This window comes from Sciurus vulgaris, assembly GCF_902686455.1.
Source record: "Sciurus vulgaris genome assembly, chromosome: 1".
In the NCBI taxonomy this organism is placed as follows: Eukaryota; Metazoa; Chordata; class Mammalia; order Rodentia; family Sciuridae; genus Sciurus; species Sciurus vulgaris.
The window spans coordinates 97,459,563-97,480,990 of NC_136461.1; positions in this window are offsets into that span (position 1 = coordinate 97,459,563).

The window sequence follows — 21,428 nt, forward strand, 5'->3', positions numbered from 1 at the left end:
TTCTCTTTCTCACAGTAGTGAATAGCAGTTCCTGGTCAGTGGTGACTTCATGTTTCAGAAAGTAAAACTTACCAAACATGTAGAAAAGAAAACTTCAGACAAATATCCTTGATGAACACAGATGTAAAAATTATCAATAAAATTCTGGCAACTTGCATACAAAAACATATTAAAAATAAAGTGCACCATGATCAAGTGGGGTTCATCCCAGGAATGCAGGGTCAGTTTAACATATGGAAATTAATAAAAGTAATTCATCATATCAATAGACTTAAAAACAAGAATCATATGATCATCTCAATAGATGCAGAAAAAGCATTTAACAAAATACAGCATCCCTTCATGTTCAAAACACTAGAAAAACTAGTGATAGTAGGAACATACCTCAACATCATAAAAGCCATATGTGCTAAACCCAAGGTCAACATAATTCTAAACAAAGAAAAATTGAAAGCATTCCCTCTAAAAACTGGAACAAGACAAGGATGCCCTCTTTCAACACTTTTGTCCAACATTATCCTTGAAACTCTAGCCAGAACAATTAAACATAAGAAATAAATTAAATGTATATAAATAGATAAAGAAGAACTCAAACTATTACTATTTGCAGATGATATGATTCTATATTTGGAAGATCAAAAAGATCCCACTGAAAAATTTCTAGAACTAATAAATGAATTTGGCAAAGTAGCAGGACATAAAATCAACACACATAAATCAAACATGTTCTTATACATCAGCAATGAATCCTCTGAAAGAAAAATTAGGAAAACTACCCCATTCACAGTAGCCTCAAAAAAAAAAATAAAATAAAATACTTGGGAATAAATCTAACAAAAGAGTTGAAAGACCTCTACAATGAAAACTACAGAACATTAAATAAAGAAATTGAAGACCTTAGAAGATGGAGAGATTGCCCATGCTCCTGGATAGGTAGAATTAATATTGTCAGAATGGCTATACTACCAAAACTATTATACAGATTTAACATAATTCCTATTAAAATCCCAATGACATTCTTCACAGAACTAGAAAGAGCAATCATGAAATTCATTTGGAAAAACAAGAGACCCAGAATAGCCAAAGCAATCCTTAGCAAGAAAAGTGAAGCAGGAAGCATTACAATACCAGACCTTAAACTGTACTATAGAGCTATAGTAATAAAAACAGCATGATACTGGAACCAAAACAGACATATAGACCAATGGTACAGAACAGAAGACACAGAGACAACCCCACATAAATACAGTTATTTCATACTAGACAAAGGTGCCAAAAACATTCACTAGAGAAAAGATAGCCTATTCAACAAATGGTGCTGGGGAAAATGGAAAGCCACATGTAACAAAATGAAATTATACCTTTATCTCTCACCCTGCACAAAACTCAACTCACTATGGATCAAAGACTTAAGCACTAAAACACAGATTCTACAACTACCAGAAGAAAAAGTAGCCCAAATCTTCACCATGTCAGCCTAGGACCTGACTTCCTTAACAAGACCCCTAAAACGCAAGAAGTTAAATCAAGAATCAATAAATGGGATGATATCAAACTAAAAAGTTTCTTTTCAGCAAAAGATACAATCAGTAATGTGAAGAGAGAGCCTATAGATTGGGAGTAAATCTTCACCACATGCACCTCACATAAAGCATTAATCTCTGGGATATATAAAGAACTCAAGAAACTTAACACCAAAAAGAACAACAACAAAAAAATCAATAAATGGGATGAGGAACTGAACAGACACTTTACAGAACAAGATATACAATCAATCAACAAATACATGAAAAAAATAGTTAACATCTCCAGCAATTAGAGAAATGCAAATCAAAACTACTCTAAGAGTTCTCACTTCAATCAGAATGGTAATTATCAAGAATACAAGCAACAAAAAATGTTGGCAAGGATGTGGGGAAAAAGGTACACTCATACATTACTGGTGGGACTGCAAATTGGTGAAACCATTATGGAAAACAGTATGGAGATTCCTCAGAAAATGGAGGAATGGAACCCACCATTTGACCCAGTTATCTCACTCCTTGGTTCATACCCAAAGGACTTAAAATCAACATGCTACCATGACACAACCACATCAAATGTTTATAGCAGCTCAATTCACAATAGCTAAACTATGGAACCAACCTAGATGCCCTTCAACAGATGAATGGATAAAGAAAATATATATTTTCATATATATTATATATACATGATGGTATATTATTAAGCTTTAAAGAAGAATGAAATTTTGGCATTTGCTGGTAAATGGATGGAGTTAGAGAATATCATGCTAAGTGAAATAAGCCAAACCCCCAAAGACAAAAGCCAAATGTTGTCTCTGATATGCAGATACTAATTCACAATAAGAGGGGGATAGGGAAGAATAGAGTTACATTATAGTAGGTAGAAGGGAGTGAAGAGAGGGGAGGGCATATGGTGGAGGGAATGATAGTAGAGTGAAACAGACATTATTACCTCATGTACATATATGACTGCAAGACCAATGTGATCCTAAAATATGTATAATCAGAAAAATGAGAGATTACACTCCATTTTTGTATGATCTATCAAAATGTATAAATGCATTGTACTGTCATATACAACTAATTAGAATAAAAAAATTAAATTTAAAAAATGGAGTAAAGCATAAGAAAATTTGAGAAAAAAAATAATTTCATATTTCACCAAAATTTCCTTAAACCATAAAGTCAATAAGGCAGGTGTTGTGGCACATACCTGTAATCCCAACTATTTGAGAGGCTTGGGTAGGATTACAATTTGAGGCAAACCTCAGCAACTTAGACTCTGTCTCAAAAATAATTCTTTTGTTAAAGTAAAAGAACTAGGGATATAAATTCAGTGGTAAAGTACCCCTAGGTTCAATTCCCAGTATCCACTCCCAAAAAATATGTATATAAAGGGAGCAAACATTCTTAAATATGTAATAAAGGTATATAGTGGGAACCTTGGGGGGAAAAATGACTGATAATAAAATTTAACCAAACAAGAAGAGAAAAAAAAAGGGGAATAGTAATAAACATTTTAGAAACTTGAAACAAAATAGTAAACAATTATAAGGTTCAAATTTAATATGACCATGCTCTTATGTAGAAATAATAAACAGAAGTAAAGAAACTCAAGTTGGCTGGTTTCATCTATCATACAGGACTCTCATGCAGTCTGTAATTAAAACACAAAGCTAGAAAACACACCAACCTCTTCAGTTTTTTCCATAATTGTCCTCAATTTTAAGAAGAATCTTTTAGAATTCAACTCTTATGGGGGGGTGGAATTTAAGTTTAGCATTTCTTCAATTTCATATTTGTTTTCATATGTTGAATTCAGGTGAAATTGATTTGTTGTATTTGTTAACTATAGTATATGAGTCTGTTTTTGTCTTTGAGAGAGATGCTAGAATGTATGAAGTTTACAAGATACTAATAGTACTTATTTCTGGTTGATGGAATTTTGAGTGACTTTTATACTTTGTACTTCTATATAAGGCTTTTTTCTTCCTCGATAAACACATTAAATTATTTTTTACAAGGAAAAAAACACAAATTACATACACACATATATTTCCTACACATACACATATATTTTGTTCAAGTTTGCAAAAAGGAAAGGCAATTACTTTTAAAAAACAGTTTGTTATTAGAAGGAAAGGAGGACGTTGTTGGAAAGAAGATTTATCTCAAAATACATTATAGTGTAGTTTCATTTTATAATCAAACTGTGTTATGTACTCTAAAATACATAAGTTGACAAGCAATTCCTATAAATGTAGCACAAACTAAAACAAATGATCTCAATTGTATATCAAGTTAGTCGTATAATAGAAAGAAAAGTATTTTTTCAGGTGACTAGAATATATAGCATTTTGATTGTAATTAGTAGAATATATTCTAGGAACACATAAGAATGCAGGATATCTTAAACTTCATTCATTCAATAGTATCATTGTTAGTATTGCTATTATTTGAAATTTATTGATATCTGTAGGATAAAGCAAATATAGACTTAATATTGTTAGTAATCAAAATTCTCACAATATTTTTAAAATAAAATTTAAAAAGTCGAAGAAGAAAAACACTGTGTAGTAAATTAAAATGAAAATATCACTTTGAATTTATATTTTTCATTGTATTTCAAGAACACATTTTTCCTAGCTGGGTCTTTTAAATTACCTAAAGTCAGTAAGACGTTAGTAGCAATATGCATGCCTGCACTCAATTACGGCCTCAATACTATACCATTCCAGAGAAAATTGAGTTCCCTAGAAATACAACTGATTTCAGACCTAAGATAGGAAATATGAAGCTACTAAGAGGAAATGATAAGCAAGTATTTATAAATTTGATCACCAGTTGAAACAGATAAATCCCTAAGGGGGGAAAAATCCTTATCAACAATAACTGGAGAAACAGAAATTCTGAATATTCCTACAACCCTTAAATTTACAATCCATCTTCTTGTTTCTTTAATTTCTTTCTTCAATGTTCTATAGTTTCCAATATGATTTTATTCACCTCCTTGGTTAAACGTATAACTGGGTTGTGTTTTTGTTTTATTTTGTTTTTGAGGCTACCATAAATGGGATTGCTTTCCTGATTTCTTTCTCAGCAAATTCAATATTGGTCCATAGGAGAGCTATTCATTTTTGTATGCTGAATTTGTTTATTAGTTCTAGCATTCTTCTGAGGATAGGATCATATCATCTGAAAACAGTGATAATTTGATTTCTTTCTTTCCTATCTTTATTCCTTCTATTTCCTTCTCTTGCTTAATTGCTTTTGGCTAGAATTTCTAAAACTATATTGAATAGGAATGGTGAGAATGGACAGTGTTGTCTTATTACAGATTTTAAAGTAAATATGTTTAGCTTTTCCCCATTCATTATGATGTTGGTTTGGGGTTTGTCATATAATGTTTTATGATGTTGAAGAATGTTCCATCTGTCCCTAGTGTTCCTTCCATCCCTTCAGTGTTCTTATCTTGAATGGATACTGAATTTTGTCAAAGGCTTTTTCTGTTATCTATTGAGATGACAAAGGGATTTTAATTCTATTAATGTGGTGAATTACACTTATTGATATCTGTGTTTTAAAACATCCTTGCATCCCTGGAAAAAAAAAACAAATTTGGTCATGATGTAAAATCTTCATAATATGCTGTTGAATAGGATTTGTTAATATTTTATTAGGTATTTTTGCATCTAAGTTCACTAGGGATACTGGTCTGGCTTTCCTTCCTTAATGTATTCTTACCTGGTTTGGATATGAGTGTGATACTGTCTTCATAGAATGAATTTTGAAGTATTCCATTCTTTTTATTTCATAGGATAATCTGAGAATCATTCATATTAGTTCTTCTTTAAAAGTTTGGTAGAATTCTGATGAGAGTTCATCTGGTACTGGGCTTTTCTTTGTTGGAAGACTTTTATTACTGCATCTATTTTATTGCAGGTTTTTGGTCTGCTTAGGTTTTTCATATCCTCTTGATTCAATTTTGGCAAGTCACATGTGTCTAGAAAAATATCTATTTCTTCTAGATTTTCCAATTATTGGAGTAAAAGTTTTCTAAATATTTCCAGCTATCCTTAGTTTGGCTAAGGTTTTATCAATCTTATTTATCTTTTCAAAGAACCTACTCTTCATTTTATTGATCCTTTTTATTCTCATTTTCACTGATGTCTGCTCTAATCTTAATTATTTCCTTCTTTCTACTGGAATTTTGCAATTGGTTTGTTCTTCTTCATCAAGGGCTTTTCATCATTAGGTTGTTTATTTGGAATCTTTCTGACTTTCTTACGTAGGCACTCATAGGTATAAATTTTTCTCTTATAACTGCCTTCACATGTCACAGAGATTCTGGTATGTTGTACCACCGTTCTCATTTGATTCTAAAATTTTTTAATTTGCTGCCCTGATTTCTTTTACCACCCATCCATCATTCAAAAGTGTATTGTTCAAACTCCATGCATTTATATAGTTTCTGCAAGATTTTTTGGTGTTGATTTCTAATTTTGTACCATTGTGATCTAATAAGATGCAAGGAATCATATCAATTATTTTGGTTTTGCTACATTTTGGAGAAGATTCCATGAGACACTGAGAAGAAAGGATATTTGACTGTTGTTAGATGTGACAGTCTATAGAAGTCTTTAAATCCATTTGATTTTTAATATTTTTCATATCCAAAGAGACTTTACTGAGTTTATGTCCAAATGACCTTATCTATAGTAGTAGGGTCTGCGGGTCTGTAGAGGGTCTGCAGTAGGGTCTGCAGTAGGGTCTGTAGAGGGTCTGCAGTAGGGTCTGCAGTAGGGTCTGTAGAGGGTCTGCAGTAGGGTCTATCTGAGGCTCTGAGTACTGTCACTTTTGTGTAATTAGGTGCACCAACATTTGGGTTATAAACATTTATTATTGTTATATCCTCTTGTTGAATTCTTCCCTTTACCAGTATGAACTGACCTTCCTTGTCTCTTCTGAATAATTTTGGTTTGAAGTCTGCTTTTTCAGATATGAGAATAGCCAGTCTTCCTTGTTTTTAGGTTCCATTCCCATGGTGTATCAATTTCTATCCTTTTCACTTTCAGCCTATAGTTGTCTTTGCCTGTAAGGTGAGTCTCTTGCAAACAACATATAGTTGGGTCTTGTTTTTTAATCTTTTCCTCCAGTCTATGTCATTTAAGTGAAAATTTGAGACCATTTATATACAATATAATTATAGAGAGATGTTTATTAATTCTTGCCATTTTGACTTATTTCTAATGTTTGATTTAGTCCCATTTCTCATTTCCTCAGCAAATTTTCAAATGAGATTTGTTCCTTTGTGAGCTCTGGGGTTTGTTTTTTATTTATTCTGAATGAAGTATTTCTTTGAGTGTCTTCTGTAATGCTGGTTTAGGGGTCATAAATTCTATTAATTTCTGCTTAATCTCAGAAGGTTTTGTCCCCCGCCCCTTTAATTCTGAAGAATAGCTTTGCTGTACATAACACTCTTGGTTGACAGTTATTTTCTTTCAGGGGTTGGAAAACATTATTCAAAGCTCCCCTGGACTTCAGAATTTATGTTGAGAAACCAGAAATATTTGTGATTGGCTTGCTTCTAAATGTGACTTGTAATTTTCTCTTGAGGCTTGTAAAATTCTATCCTAGTTCTCTATATTAGGCATCTTAATTATAATGTGTTATGCAGAGGTTCTTTTTTGATTTTGTCTATTTGGGGTTCTGAATGCATCATGTATCTGAATGCCATATCTTCTCAAGGCCTGGAAATTTTTCTGTTATTATTTCCCTGAAGAGGTTTTCCACGCCATGCCATTAGACTGCATCTCACTACCCTCTTCAATTACAATTGTATCTAAAGTTGGCCTCTTAATGTTGTCATTTATGTATTTTGGTTATATAAATAACCAAAATATTGTTATCTTATACATTGTTATCTTGTGTGTGTGTGTGTGTGTGTGTGTGTGTGTGTATTTTTTTCTTTTCTTTTCTTTAATATTTCTTTAATATTGGCTGGCCACTTTGTCTTCCAGCTCTGAGATTTTATCTTTAGCATGGTCTACTCTATTAGAGAGACTTTCAGCTGAACATTTGATTTATTATTCCTTTCATTTCCAAGGTTTTTGTTTGTTTGTTTTTCAATATCTCTCTCTTCTTATTGAATTTCTCACTCATATCTTGTACTAATTTCCTTAATTCATTCAGTTGTTTTCCTGCATTCTCTTGGAACTCATTGATCATTTTTTTAAATCATTCTTTGGAATTCTTTATCTGATATTTAATCCATTTCTGTGTCTTTGGACTCAGTTGCTGGTGAATTATGAACTACAGGAAGTGTTATGTTACTTGTTTTTTCATATTTCTTGCATTCTTCTGTTGGGTTTTATCCATCTGTTGGGATGGATTTCTCTTCCATGCTTATGTGTGGGCCTTTTTAGGGCACAGACTTCTCTTGTCAATGCATCCTACAGTGATCTAGATTGAGAGAATTCCCATAGGTGTGGTATCCATAGCCCTTATGTTAATTCTGGTTTTGTTCTATGAGTGAATGATGATGGAGACCTGAGACCTTCCCACCAGCCATCCCTACTTGGAACATGGTTAGTAGTTTGGGGTTTTCATCTCTTCTCTTCTTTGTATTAAAGTATTGCTGAAGTTTGAGTATGGTTAATTTGTGTGTGGAATAAGATGCACTGTGTCTCGGTTAGGTTTAATTTGGTGGCAGATACCCTACCCTATGAACTTGTAGCATCCTTGTTAATCCCCAGCATCTCATAGAAAAGGGGGAAATGAATAACAACAACCAAAGCAAACATAATACAGAATTAAAATAAATACAGTGCCTACTATGCCATCTACAATAACACTAATTATCACAAAAACAGGAATAGTGAGTTCATCAATTGTCAACAGCAAAAACAATAAATAGCTGTGAACTGTATCTGGCATTAAAGTAAATAGCAGGTATCAACTATGAGACTTGCTGTACTAATAACTGCAACAACATGCCTGGTGGGAGCTTTACAAACCAAAGAGTTTTAAAAGCTGGTAAAAGTACAGTTTGTTAAAAGATATGAAAATATGATATGAAGGTAGAAGAGAATTTACAATGTTCAAAATGTGAACAGGGAAAATTCAGAAAAGACATTACAAGTGATGGTTACAAAGAAGGAGGAGAAAAACAGAGAAAACAAAGTAAAAGGATAGAAAAAGAGAGAACAAGAGAATTTGACATGAGAAGAAAGAGAAACAAGCAAACAAACAGACCAAATAATAAACAAACCAAAACCCCCGACCCTCAAAAGACAAGGAAAAATAACTACATTTTAAAATGCTAAAAATGATGGGGGGGGGGCAAATAAGTATGTGTGTATACATCCATGAATGAATCAGCACAGCAAGAACATTTTTTAAAAGGAAAAAACAGTCAATAAGAACGGCTGAGCACCACTTATGTCAAACTGTTCTTTTTGTTTCTTCTCGGGCTATGGGGGTGTGGGGGCAGCTTAAGGGTGTTACCCCCTTCCTCTTTTTGTGTGGCTCAACCAGCTGCCAGTTGGAGTGGCCTAAAACTGAAACTGGTTGAAATAGTTCTTAGTTTCCCTTCTCATCTGTGGACGGTAGGAAGGGATGGGAAATACTATTTTATCTGCACAGATAAGATAGATGCACTCCTAGGGTGGGGCTATTGAAGAGTTCTATAAGGGGAGTTCTGGTGCTGGGGCTTAGGTCTAATCAGGTCTTAAAAGCTTCCTTGAATGTAATCTGCTCTGGAGAGATTAGATCAACATAACTCTAGAGTCTGGTAGATGCCAATCTCTGCCAGGAGCATAGCTCTCAGGAGACACCCAAGAATTCTACTCACTGGGCATGGGAGCCAATACTTCACACACACTGCTGCCCATGAGCATAGATGTCCCAGGCTTAGTCCCTGAGTGTATTCACACCCACCTATGCAGAAACTGACCCTCTTCAGTTAGTACACGAGCCACAGACTTAAAGGGAAAGCAGGTTCAACTCCCCTTCACTTTTCTGACTTGAACCCCCCTGAATACAATCTTCCTTTTGCCTGTTTCACTCACATTCTGCTAAATGCACCCTAGGCCACAAGTTAGGCTCTTGCCAGAGCAGTATGGCAATGTTCGCTACAATCTCCTGGGTTCCCACAGCAGCAAGCCCCCACATGGCCTCCAGAGAACAGCTCCCATTTAACCAGTTGAGAAATACAGAGCAGGCTTCTAACACCAGTTCAGGCTGCTCTTCTGATTCGTAGGTTTTTCTGTGCCAAATGTATCTGTTGTGTTTCATCTCTGTATTATCCCTCCCATCTGCAATGAACAAGCAATGCTATGACTGCCACAACTGTCTTATTCAATGTATTCTTTGTTGTTCAATACACCCAAATTTCTGATTCTCTAAGAGACTCTGACTGTCTAATTTTGAATTTCAGTGAATTACCACTTTCACCCACCCCCTGAGAAACAGTACTCCCACTGAATGAATCCTGAGAAATGAAGAAACTAAAAATGTAATCAACCTCTATTCTGCTACCTTTAATCTCCATCAGATTCAGTTTTATAAGCAAATTTTAGGAAATATTCAAGTAGAAATAATTAAAATCTTATGTAAAGTCTTCTACAGAACAGAATGAAAACATTTCCCAAGTGAAATTATGAGGCTACCCTAATTCCATACTCAAGTCAGACAAAACCAGCACAAGAAAGGAATTTATCCCCAGGTCAGGTCCTACTCAGAAACATAAATGTAAATATCCTCAGGAAATATTAGTACCCTGAATCCCAAAGCATAAAATGATAATGCAACATAATCTTGATGGTTTTTACTCTTGGGAGTGAAATATTTACTTAAAATTAAGCTTTGGTCAATCTAAATAATCATTTCAATAGATATGGAAAAAATGTTCAAAAGATTTCTATATACAAAGATAAAAATGAAAAAACTTCTTAGCAAACTAGAAACAGAAAATCCCCAACTTATTAAAGGACACTTAAAAACAACAGATAGCAAACTTCATACTTGAAAGGAATGTTTTTGGCATTTCACAGTCAGACACTATTGGGCACCAAAAAGTTCCCATTCACCACTACTTTTATTTCGTGTGGTACTAGAGATCTTAGCCTATATAATTAGACAAGAAAAATTTACAAAAAATAAAAAGACAAGAAATTTTACATTTGCAAATTATATGACCAACTACACATAAATTTTAAAAACTATCACAAATTACTAGGGTTAATTACAGTTTAGAAGTTGCCATTTACAAAGTCCACATGAAACTGTTAATTATACTGCTTTACATTCTAAACAGTCAAAACTAATAACTTTAAAAAATACATTTAAGACACTTTTTTCTTAAAAAAAGATATATTTTACTAGAGGAAAAGCTTTCAAAAGATGTAAAACCTTTTACAGAGAAAAACATAAAGCTTTATTGTAAGAATTTGTGGAAGGCCTAAACAAGTTAAGAGATATGTCATATCATTGAATAGACAGATTTAATATAACAATGTTAATAAATAGATGTAATATCATAAGAATGTGAAGAAGTATATCACATTAAAGATTTCCAAAATATTGTGCAGAGACATACAAAAGGAAAAGAACCATAAGAAAGAAAATTGTTAACACAACTTATTAACTTTATTATGAAATTAATCTTTCTATTCAATAATATAAATAAAATAATTATAAAATGATAATCAAATGAGGGGGAAACCAAACATGTATACACATATACATCAATTTGTTTAGGTCTTCCATGATTCTTACAATGAAAGTTTATGTTTTATTCTGTAAAAGGTCTTACATCTTTTGTTAGTTTTTCCTCCAGTGAAATACTGTAAAGTGAATTAAATTGGGAAGGGTTTCCGGGAGACTTCTAAGTTTTAATAATGTTCTGTTTCTTAGACTGAGGCATGGCTATGCAGGCATGTGCTTTATTATTTAACTATTCACTTGGTTTTATATACTTTTAACTCTACATTTCAAAAGTAGATATTATGAAAATGGTTATGAGTAAACAATTTACCCCAACTATCCACTAGCCCATGATTGTCTAGAAAATTGGTGATTCGTGTTAGCTTTTTAGACTTATAAGTACCAGGAAATGAGGCACTAGATTTTGTTCTTCATGTCTTTTTTCATTGCCTTGTACAAGTACCCAGAATGGAAAACAGCTCCCTAAATATTTTGAAATGAGTGATAAACAAGGCCTCATTAATTCTTTAAAATGGCATGAATCCAAGCCAAACCCGATTATTCTCATCTTTAGAACTATACTTTTCATGCTCATGTATCTCTAAGCCCTGCTGGTGTTCCTATTTTTCCTGCCCACTGTCTTCTGGATTTCCTTTCTGCTGAAATGCTTGACTCACTTCCTCATATATGTTTAATGAAGTTGTCAGTGAAACCCTCTCTCATCAGTCGGCCTGGCTTGTGTTTCACTTACGGTCTTATTAGGATGCCTAATTCTATTTGCAGAAAACACTGTTAATTAAAATTCCAAATCTGTGAGAATGGCCTGGTATCACTCTTGGCATTTAGTTTGCATTTATACATCTATTCCCGTTCCTGGGACTTGAGTAGCAAGACCCAAGCACTGGGACTTTTCCTCGGGGTCCATGGTCAGAGTACCAAGGAAGAATAGGGTCCGACATGAGGAGCAACAGTGATAGAAGCCCATTCACAGCAGCTCCTCACCTCAGTCAACTCCTGGGCAACACTGAGGCTCAGGGCTCTGAGCTCAGTCCCTATGAAAAGCTGACATAGTACAGAGTGTTTTCCCCCAGGAGGTTATTGAATTTTTTTAAAAGAACCTACATTCATATCTCCCTAGGACTCATGCTCATGAATGACTAGCATAAAGTTTCTTTTGGTGACTTTGAAAGTAACACTAAGCAACTTGGAGAATTCTACACTGTTTAGGAGGAACAAAGGTTCTAGGGACATGAAACAGAATTGACACACAGCCAGCTTGGCCACTCTCAGGCATCCCAGAGAGCCTGTGACTCTGTCACAGCCTTGTGACTCTGCTAATTAATAGCGGTACAACCTAAAACAACCCTACAACTCCATACCATTCTACCCTCCAGGGTTCAGGCCCACATATATAAGTTGAGTTCCTGCACTGGCCCAGAACTCCCTAGGAAAGATATTAAGTTAAATTCTAAATGTTATTCTGGGATATATGTATATAAAACAAATTCAGAGTTGAAAAGCAATAGAGATCTAGTTCTTGGGTCTCTGCTGTTTCCCAAGGCAGCTTGTGGAATCACAAACTTGAGTCAATTCCTGATTTTGAGGACATTTCCTGTAAACAGCACCAGCACATAATGGCCCTGGTAACAGGGAAGTCAGATGATATCATGTTGCCTGATAATCAGGCAGCCTTCCAGACTGTGAAGCTTGCATGACTGTGTGTCACACAACCTCTCTCAGCCTCACTTTTCTCATCTTACATGGGGATCACATAGCCCTCCTTCTGTAGAGAGGGTTAATAATATGACATAGATGAGACAGGATTATAGGATATCAGAGTGTGCCTCAACAAAATGTGGAACCTAGACAAAAGGAATATTTTGACCTGAAAACAAATATGAAGAAGCACACAAAATAAAAGCTCTCTACCTCCTTTTATTTGCCTAAAAGCAGGACATAAATTTACAGAGATGTCCCTCTTTCTCTCTCTACCATGAAGGACAGAAGTTAATCACCAAAGACAACTTCAGACCATTAACAGCCTGGAGATGGCACTGAGGGATCTATATAAACTTCACCAACAAGCCTCATCTACCATTGGTATTCCATGTATTTACCTTCAGGCAATTTGCTTCCCTTAGAGCCTCAAGGTACTTTGTCTATTATTTCTTTGAGTTTATCATTCCTTTGCTAAGATACTCTCTAAACTCAGGTTACTCTGCGTTACTCGTCTCTGGGTATGTCCACATGTTACATGTGATACACATTATTATTTTTCTTTCCTTGTAGGTTGCATGGAGACACAGCCAATAAACCATAGCTACCTATATTCTGTATCACTGCTAGGCTACTCCCCTCTCACACTGACTCCAGCCTTCCCTTTACCACTACTCCTATGATCCCAGAAGTGTTCCATGAGCTAAAACATAGACTTATGGCATCAGAATATCCTGAATTCCAATTCTGGCTCTGCTCATTAATAGAGGTACAACCTAAAGGAGGTCATGTACCATCTCCAAACATGATGAACCAATGATAGCACGCACCTCAAAAGATGTCCATCATGGAAACTGGTCAGTTCTGCACTCAGCAAACAATTATCATTATTAGTTCCTCAATTAGCTCAAATTTCTAGTATCTCAATGCTTGTCTTTCAACAACTGCAGTTTCAAAATTAGGAAAACTATCCCATTTACAATATTTGGGAATAAATCTAACAAAAGGAGTGGAAGACCTTGACAATGAAAACTACTGAACTCTAAAGGAAGAAATTGAAAAAGACCTTAGAAGATGGAAAATTCTCCTATGTTCCCATGTTCCCGGATAGGCAGAATTAATGTTGTCAAAATGGCCATACTACCAAAAGTGCTACACAGATTTAATGCATTTCCTATTAAAATCCAATGATAGTCTTCATAGAAATTGAAAAAGCAGTCATGAAATTCATTTGGGAAAATAAGAGAACCAGAATAGCCAAAGCAATCCTCAGTGAGAAAAGTGAAGCAGGAGGCATCACAATACCAGACCTTAAATTATACTACAGAGCTACAGAAACAAAAACAGCATGGTATTGGCACCAAAACAGACATGAAGACCAACAGTACAGAATAGAAGACACAGAGACAAACCCACCAAATGAGTTATCTCATATTAGACAAAGGCAACGTGAACATACACTGGAGAAAAGATAACCTCTTCAACAAATAGTTCTAGGAAAATTGGAATGTATATAACATAATGAAATTAGACCCTATCTCTGACCCTGCACAAAACTCAAAGTGGATCAAGGACCTAGCCATTAGACCACAGACCCTGTACCTACTAGAAGAAAAAGTAGGCCCAAATTTCCATCATGTCAGCTTAGGAACCAAAATCCTCAAGAAGACTCCTCAAGTAAGAAAATAAAATTGAGAATCAAAAAATGGGATGGTATCAAACTAAAAAGCTTCTTTATAGCAAAGGAAACAATCAAGAACTTGAAAAGAGACCCTACAGAATGGGAGAAAATCTTTGCCACCTTCATCTCAGATGAAGCATTAATCTCCAGGATATACAAAGAACTCAAAAAACTTAACACCAAAAACACAAATAACCCATTCAATAAATGGGAAATGTAACTCAATAGACATTTCCCAGAATAAGAAATAAGATTAGTCAAAAAACATGAAAAAATGCTCAATGTCACTAGCAATTAGAGAAATACAAATTAAACTACACTGAGATTTCATCTCACTCCAGTCAGAATGCCAATTATCAAGAATACAAGTAACAAGAAAGGTTGGCAAGGATGTGAGGGGAAAGGTACACTCATACATTGCTGCAAATTGGTGCAACTACTCTGGAAAGCAGTATGGAGCTTTCTCAGAAAACCTAGAATGGAACCACCATTTGACCCAGTTATCCCACCCCTCAGTTTATAACCAAAGGACTTAAAATCAGCATACTACAGTAACACAGTCACATCAATGTTTATAGCAGCTCAATTCACAATAGCTAAGCTACGAAACCAACCTAGATATCCTTCAACAGATGAATGGATAAAGAAAATGTGGTACATATACACAATGGAATATTACTCAGCCACAAAGAAGAATGAAATTGTGGCATTTGCCAGTCAATGGTTGGAACTGGAGACAATCATGATAAGTGAAATAAACCAATCACAAAAAAACAAAGGTCAAATGTTCTCTCTGATATGTGGATGCTGACTCACAATAGGTAGGGAGTGGGGAGGAGTGAAGATTCACCAGAACTAACAGTGGGAGTTAGGGGAAGGGAAGGGGGAGGGGAATGGGAAAGACAATAGAACAAATCAGACATACCAGAACTATGTTCATGTATGAATACATGATCAGTTTAACTCCACATCATGTACAAGAAGAATGGGAAGTTACACTCTGTGTATGTATGTCAATATATTCTATTGTCATGTATAACTAAAAAGAACAAATAAAAAAATTAAAGTTAAAAAGAAGAATCAGAATGTTCTTCAAACTAAGTATTAAAAATAAAGTTCCTTATGTTCATACTTGAAAAAAACCTTCAAATTATACTAAGAAATATATTAATAACAGATTTAACACCAAGATGAGGTTATTTATTAACCAAAGCAAATCTCTGCTGAGGGGAAAATTGATGTGAACAGAGGAATTTTCCTGATCCCCCTCTCTATACCATGTTTTAGAGCAGTTTAATAACTGTTCCTGACACCCAAGGGCCCAATACTTGCCCTGAATTCTCAGATACCAACAGGAGAGTATTCTGTTCATATTCTTAAAACAACACAACAGGATGGGGTTATTAAACAATTATTTCCTTGTGATTCTGCTTCGATTTTTTTTTGGCAATTGTTCCCTCATCTCTTAATTTGGCATCTCTAATTAAAGATCCTCTGTAACCCGGAATCACTATTGCATATCTATATTTGCATATCTACATTGGCTTATCTACATTGGGGTATATAAGGACATTGCTGCGACTCACTTTGCCTGGGCATCCCTATGCCTTGTGGGAAATGGGATGTGGGGGTGGGGCATCTTTGAGGCTATCTGAAGACAAGCCAATCTGGCTAAATAGCAATGGTGACTCTTATGGCATTCTTACTGCATAATTAGTTCCTTAACATTTGTAATAAATTAATTGGGGAACTGTTAGACTCTCCCATTACACTCACACACTCTCACACACTCACCCCGCCCACCCCCCCCCACACACACACACTGGACAAGTAGCTCCAGGAAGCACCTAGCAGTACAACTTAGACCTAGCATGCATCTAATAAATACTTGTTGAATAAATGAACACATTTAAATTTTCCTATGGAAAGAAATTCTTTGGTTTTTTTTTTTTTTTTTCCTTAGGAATAAAAATTATTTTGTTGCTGGCATCTTAGGGGTCAGTAGTTCAGAACCACTAAGGAGGGGGAAAAAGGGAATCTGACAACTTTATTACCGATAAAACTGGGCATATGACTTAGATGTGTAGTAACAATGAACTTCATAACACTTACCCCAGGTGAGATAAACTTACTGCACCAGAGACCCCCCTGACTGTACTGTGGCAAATAGCAGATCAAAATAAGCCTGTCCTGTGCACAAGTGGCTCCAAAAGAAAGCAAAAAGAGGAGGGGACTGGTGGAGCCTCACATATCAACTCCTCCCAAAGTCAACCAAATGAGTCACCCCTGCTCCCTGCCATACACACACACACACACACACACACACACACACATGGGGAGCGAGCTGAGCAATGGACTAAGGACAGGGCCAGAAATGTTATACAAGTTAAAATATTCCCACTGGAAAACATGAAGCCCTAAATTGGAAGTTCTCCCGAACAAAAGTTACCAATAACCAAAGTACATTTTCTCAGAGATTATTAAGACCTCCCACAGCTGTGGTCAGCCTCTGCTTTTAGTCTAATGGATAAAGACACATTTCATATAGAAAGGTCTAGGCTCATTCAGATCACCAATTAGACAACAAGAGTGTGGGGAGCCCCAAATGGAGGTTATACACTCCGCCCACCAAGAGCAGCCAAGGCAGTGTTTCATGGGACCCAGAGAGAGCCTTCAGACTAGACCTGGCTGCTCCATCAGGGGGACAAAGGGATAAGGTTTTCACGTTGTAAACGTGGTGACGGCCTGCACAATGCCATCAGAGATGGAGAGGCACACTAGAGTGTACTGGAACACACACACACACACACACACACCACTGGACAGACTAGGCCTCTGTTCTGCCAGCTTGGGAAGATACCCAGGTTCCATGTGCATGGCAATGGAGTCGCTCTGTGAAGCAGGTGAGAAAATGGATTCACCCTAAGGTCAAGTGACAGCTTAGGCTTGTCTGGAAATGGAAGCCATCAAAAGGACACGAGGATGGGGACAAAGCAGCCCTACAGACTTTGTACTGCTCATTCCTCGGCCTCTTCCCCTCATACCTCTCTCTCATTCCCGCCCTTCTGACGGTATCTTCCCACCCAAAGTTCCCAGTGCTCTTACACCTCTTTCTCTGGCTGTCCAGTCCCCACCCAGAAATGCCTCCCCAAATTTCACATCCCAAAATTCATAAAATTAAGTCTTCCTTCTTCCCATGATTATATCCCCAAAACTCCATCCTCCTCAGAGAAGCTAAACTAGAAATATATCCTGTTAAGTTTCATTGCCCCAGATATGGAACACCTACAAACCTAAACTGAGCAACAAATATATCACTTACATAACTTTTTAAATAAATACTATGCTACTCTTTTGAGAAAAGAGGTGAATGATTAAAATGTATGTATATATACATATGAAAAAATATATTCACTTGCATATATATATATGTATTTCACATATCATATGGACATATATGAAGGATATAAAGTTATAGATTTTTATTTCAAAACTATTTTAGTTTTAATACACTTGTGCCAGTTTTGCTGAAATATTCATAAGACTAAACACATAGAACTATTGGGATAAAAAGAAAAATATCTTCCTGAGTTAATTCACATGAAGATAACTCCTCTTCATTCTTTTCTTTTTGTTTTTGTCCAAAACAAATTTAATGTTCACCAAAGGAGTGAATGGAGACTAGAAAGCCTTCACCATAGCCCTAAAGACATAGTATGTGTTTCTCCCTTAAAATGGGTAGGAGAAAAACGACCATCTTTGAGGTCCCTAAGTTACCTCACTGCCAAGAGCTTTCTGCAAGTCTCTTAGAATTTATCCCCTTAACTTCCACTGCACTGCCCTAAGCCAGTCACGGCCATAGACGATGTGTACCAGCTTGAGGACAAGTATGCCTATCAAACTGAACCACCTGGGCTGGGTGCTAAACTTCAGAGCCCAGGACCCACCCTCTTCCTCTGTTCTCCTGAGGTGGAGCCATGACCGAGACCAAGGGTCTCTGTCAAACTGGTACCCTGGGAAACCATCTTTACCCCAGCCTGGTCCTCAGTGGATTATATATGCCAAGGGAGTTGGTGAAGCAGACAATGGGAATTCCTAACAAGTTATTGGTATGCCATGGCATACTAGAAAGGGTGCAAAGTTGAAAATCCTATAAAATCTGGACTTGAATAGCTGCTCAAGTCTTGTTTGCTCTTTCATCTTACGTAAAGCTGTGATTATTTAAAGACTGCTTCCTCACATTTAACATGGGGTAATGCCCACCTCTTAGAACTTCTAGGATTAAAAAAAAATTATGTAAAGTGACCTAGAACAGAGCAGGACTTCGAGAAATCCAAATTTATTAAAGCACTGAATGTGCTTGAAGATGTACCACGATTCCTTTTAACATAAGATGAAGTAGAGGTCAGCCCACTTTTACAAAATATTTTGAATGACCTAATCTTTGGTCTTTCCTCTACATCTCCAACATCTAGCCCTATGTCTCTTACTAACTAGACACTCAATAAATGCATGTTGAATGAATGAATGAATGAGTGCATGAAGTTAAAGACCCCTATAGAAGAAGATTCCATATGACTTTTCTTCCTTGGAAATCAGATACATTTTAGAATAAATTCTTCTCTCAGTCAATGAAACAATCCCAAGCACTCACCTCAGTCATAATCAAACTCTCATTAAGTGTATACAGCTGTCTGGCCAGCTTAAATAATTTAATTTAAAACACATAAAAATCCTGCTTAACAAGTGTGTAGGTTAGTTTACCTCCCTTAACCTAAGTTTCTTTATCTGCAAATTAGGAAATATAAATACCTGACCATGTTTTATGATGATTAAATGAAATGATGGAATGCAAACTGAAAAAACATGAGAAGGAAAAAAAGAGGAGGTTTCATATTGTCAAAAAACCCCACAAAGGTGATGTAAAAGTCAGAAATATGTGTAACAACATAGCCATAAAGCACATAAAAATAAAAAGGAGTCAAGGAGAAATAACCCTAAAATAATAAAAGGATATATATGTTCAGAATTGACAGTTAAGTACATGGAAAAATAAGTATATAAAAATATATGAATAGCATGCTCTATATTATAGACATATATAAAATTCTGCACTGAACAGAGAAAAATATATGCACACATAAACTTGTCCTTATTCAAGATTGCAAAAAATGTCTCAGGAAATTCCAAAAGGATATTCAGTTCACTGACCCAAATTGGAAAATGAAAGATAACAGCCCCCTCACATTTATTAGAAAATAAGAAAGATAAAAATGTAATAAACTAGGCTTTCCATTTAAGAAGTTAGAAAAATAACAGTGAAACAAACTCAAAGAACATCTAAAGAAATAATAAAGATAAAAGCCAAAATTAATTAAATGAAACAAGAAGTAGAAGTATCTTTTTAAAAAAAAAATAAGAGTTGGTTCTCTCAAATGACGTCATTAGTATAATATTTAAACTTTTACCAAGATCAACCAAGAAAGAGACAAAAAGACCAGCAGAGAGAAGGGCAGGAGGAGAATGGCTGTAAGAAACAAATAGGACAGTATGACAACAGACTCGGGAGGTGTCTTTTTAATGATAATAGAATACTGAGAATAACTTTATACCAATACACTTGAAAACCCATCGAATGGACTTTTTCTAAGATATAATTTACTAAAATTAGCCCCACGAAGACATATAAAACCTAAACTGACAGCAATTGTCATCAAATAAAGAGAAGCATTAATCAAAACTCTCCTTCTGGGCTGGGGTGTGGCTCAGTGGGAGAGCCCTTGCCTAACCCATGTGGGGCACTGGATTCGATTCTCAGCACTACATAAAATAAATAAATAAATATATACTGTGTCCATCTTCAACTAAAAATATTTTTTAAAAAACTTTCCTTCCAGTAAAGATGCCAAACATGAGTGGTTTCATACCAAGTTACCCCAAACTTCAAGGAACAGGTAATATCTGTTTTATACAAACTATTCCAAAACACAGAAAAATGACTAGCCCAAAGACTTTGCAAAATTGGCATAACAATGATAATAAAATTAGAAGCAATTTAAGAAAATGTTATATCCATCTCATTATGAGGCTAGATGTTAAAAAACCCTACATAAATAAAACAGCAAATTGAATTCCAATAGTTTTTTTTTTAATATTACACCAAAAACAGGAAGGATTTATCTCAAAAGCACAAAAATGATTGAACATTAAGATATCTATCAGAGTCAGGCACAATGGTGTAGCCTGCAATCCCAGCTACTGAGGAGGCTGGGGCAGGAAGATCACAAATTCAAGGCCAGCCTCAAGCAATTTAGTGAGATGCTGCCTAAGATAAAAGACAGAAAAAAAAAAAAAAAAAAACCTGGAGATGTAGCACAGTGTTAGAGAGCCCTGAAGTTCAATCCCCAGCACCACCAAAAAGAAATAAAAGAAGCAAACTAACTCAGTACATGAATAGGTATCAGCACAAAAATAAATAAATAAAATGTCACAAAAAAGAAAGTCCTGAAACAGATCCATGTATACATAAGAATTTGATATATGATGGACATGTACTCAGTAGGGAAAAAATGGATACGCCCTACACACCCACTTCCTCCTTGTTTAATTCTTGCTTAATTAAGGAAGGAAGCCCTATGTCAGAGCCAGTTTCATGGCCATGTGACTTGTGCAGCTCCCCACCCTAGGTTTAATGCTCTGTTGCCACCATCTTAAAATTCTTAATTCTTCAACAAGGTGCTTACACATTGTCATTGTGCTAGGCCCTGAAAATTATATAGCTATCCATCCCCACCCTATTCATA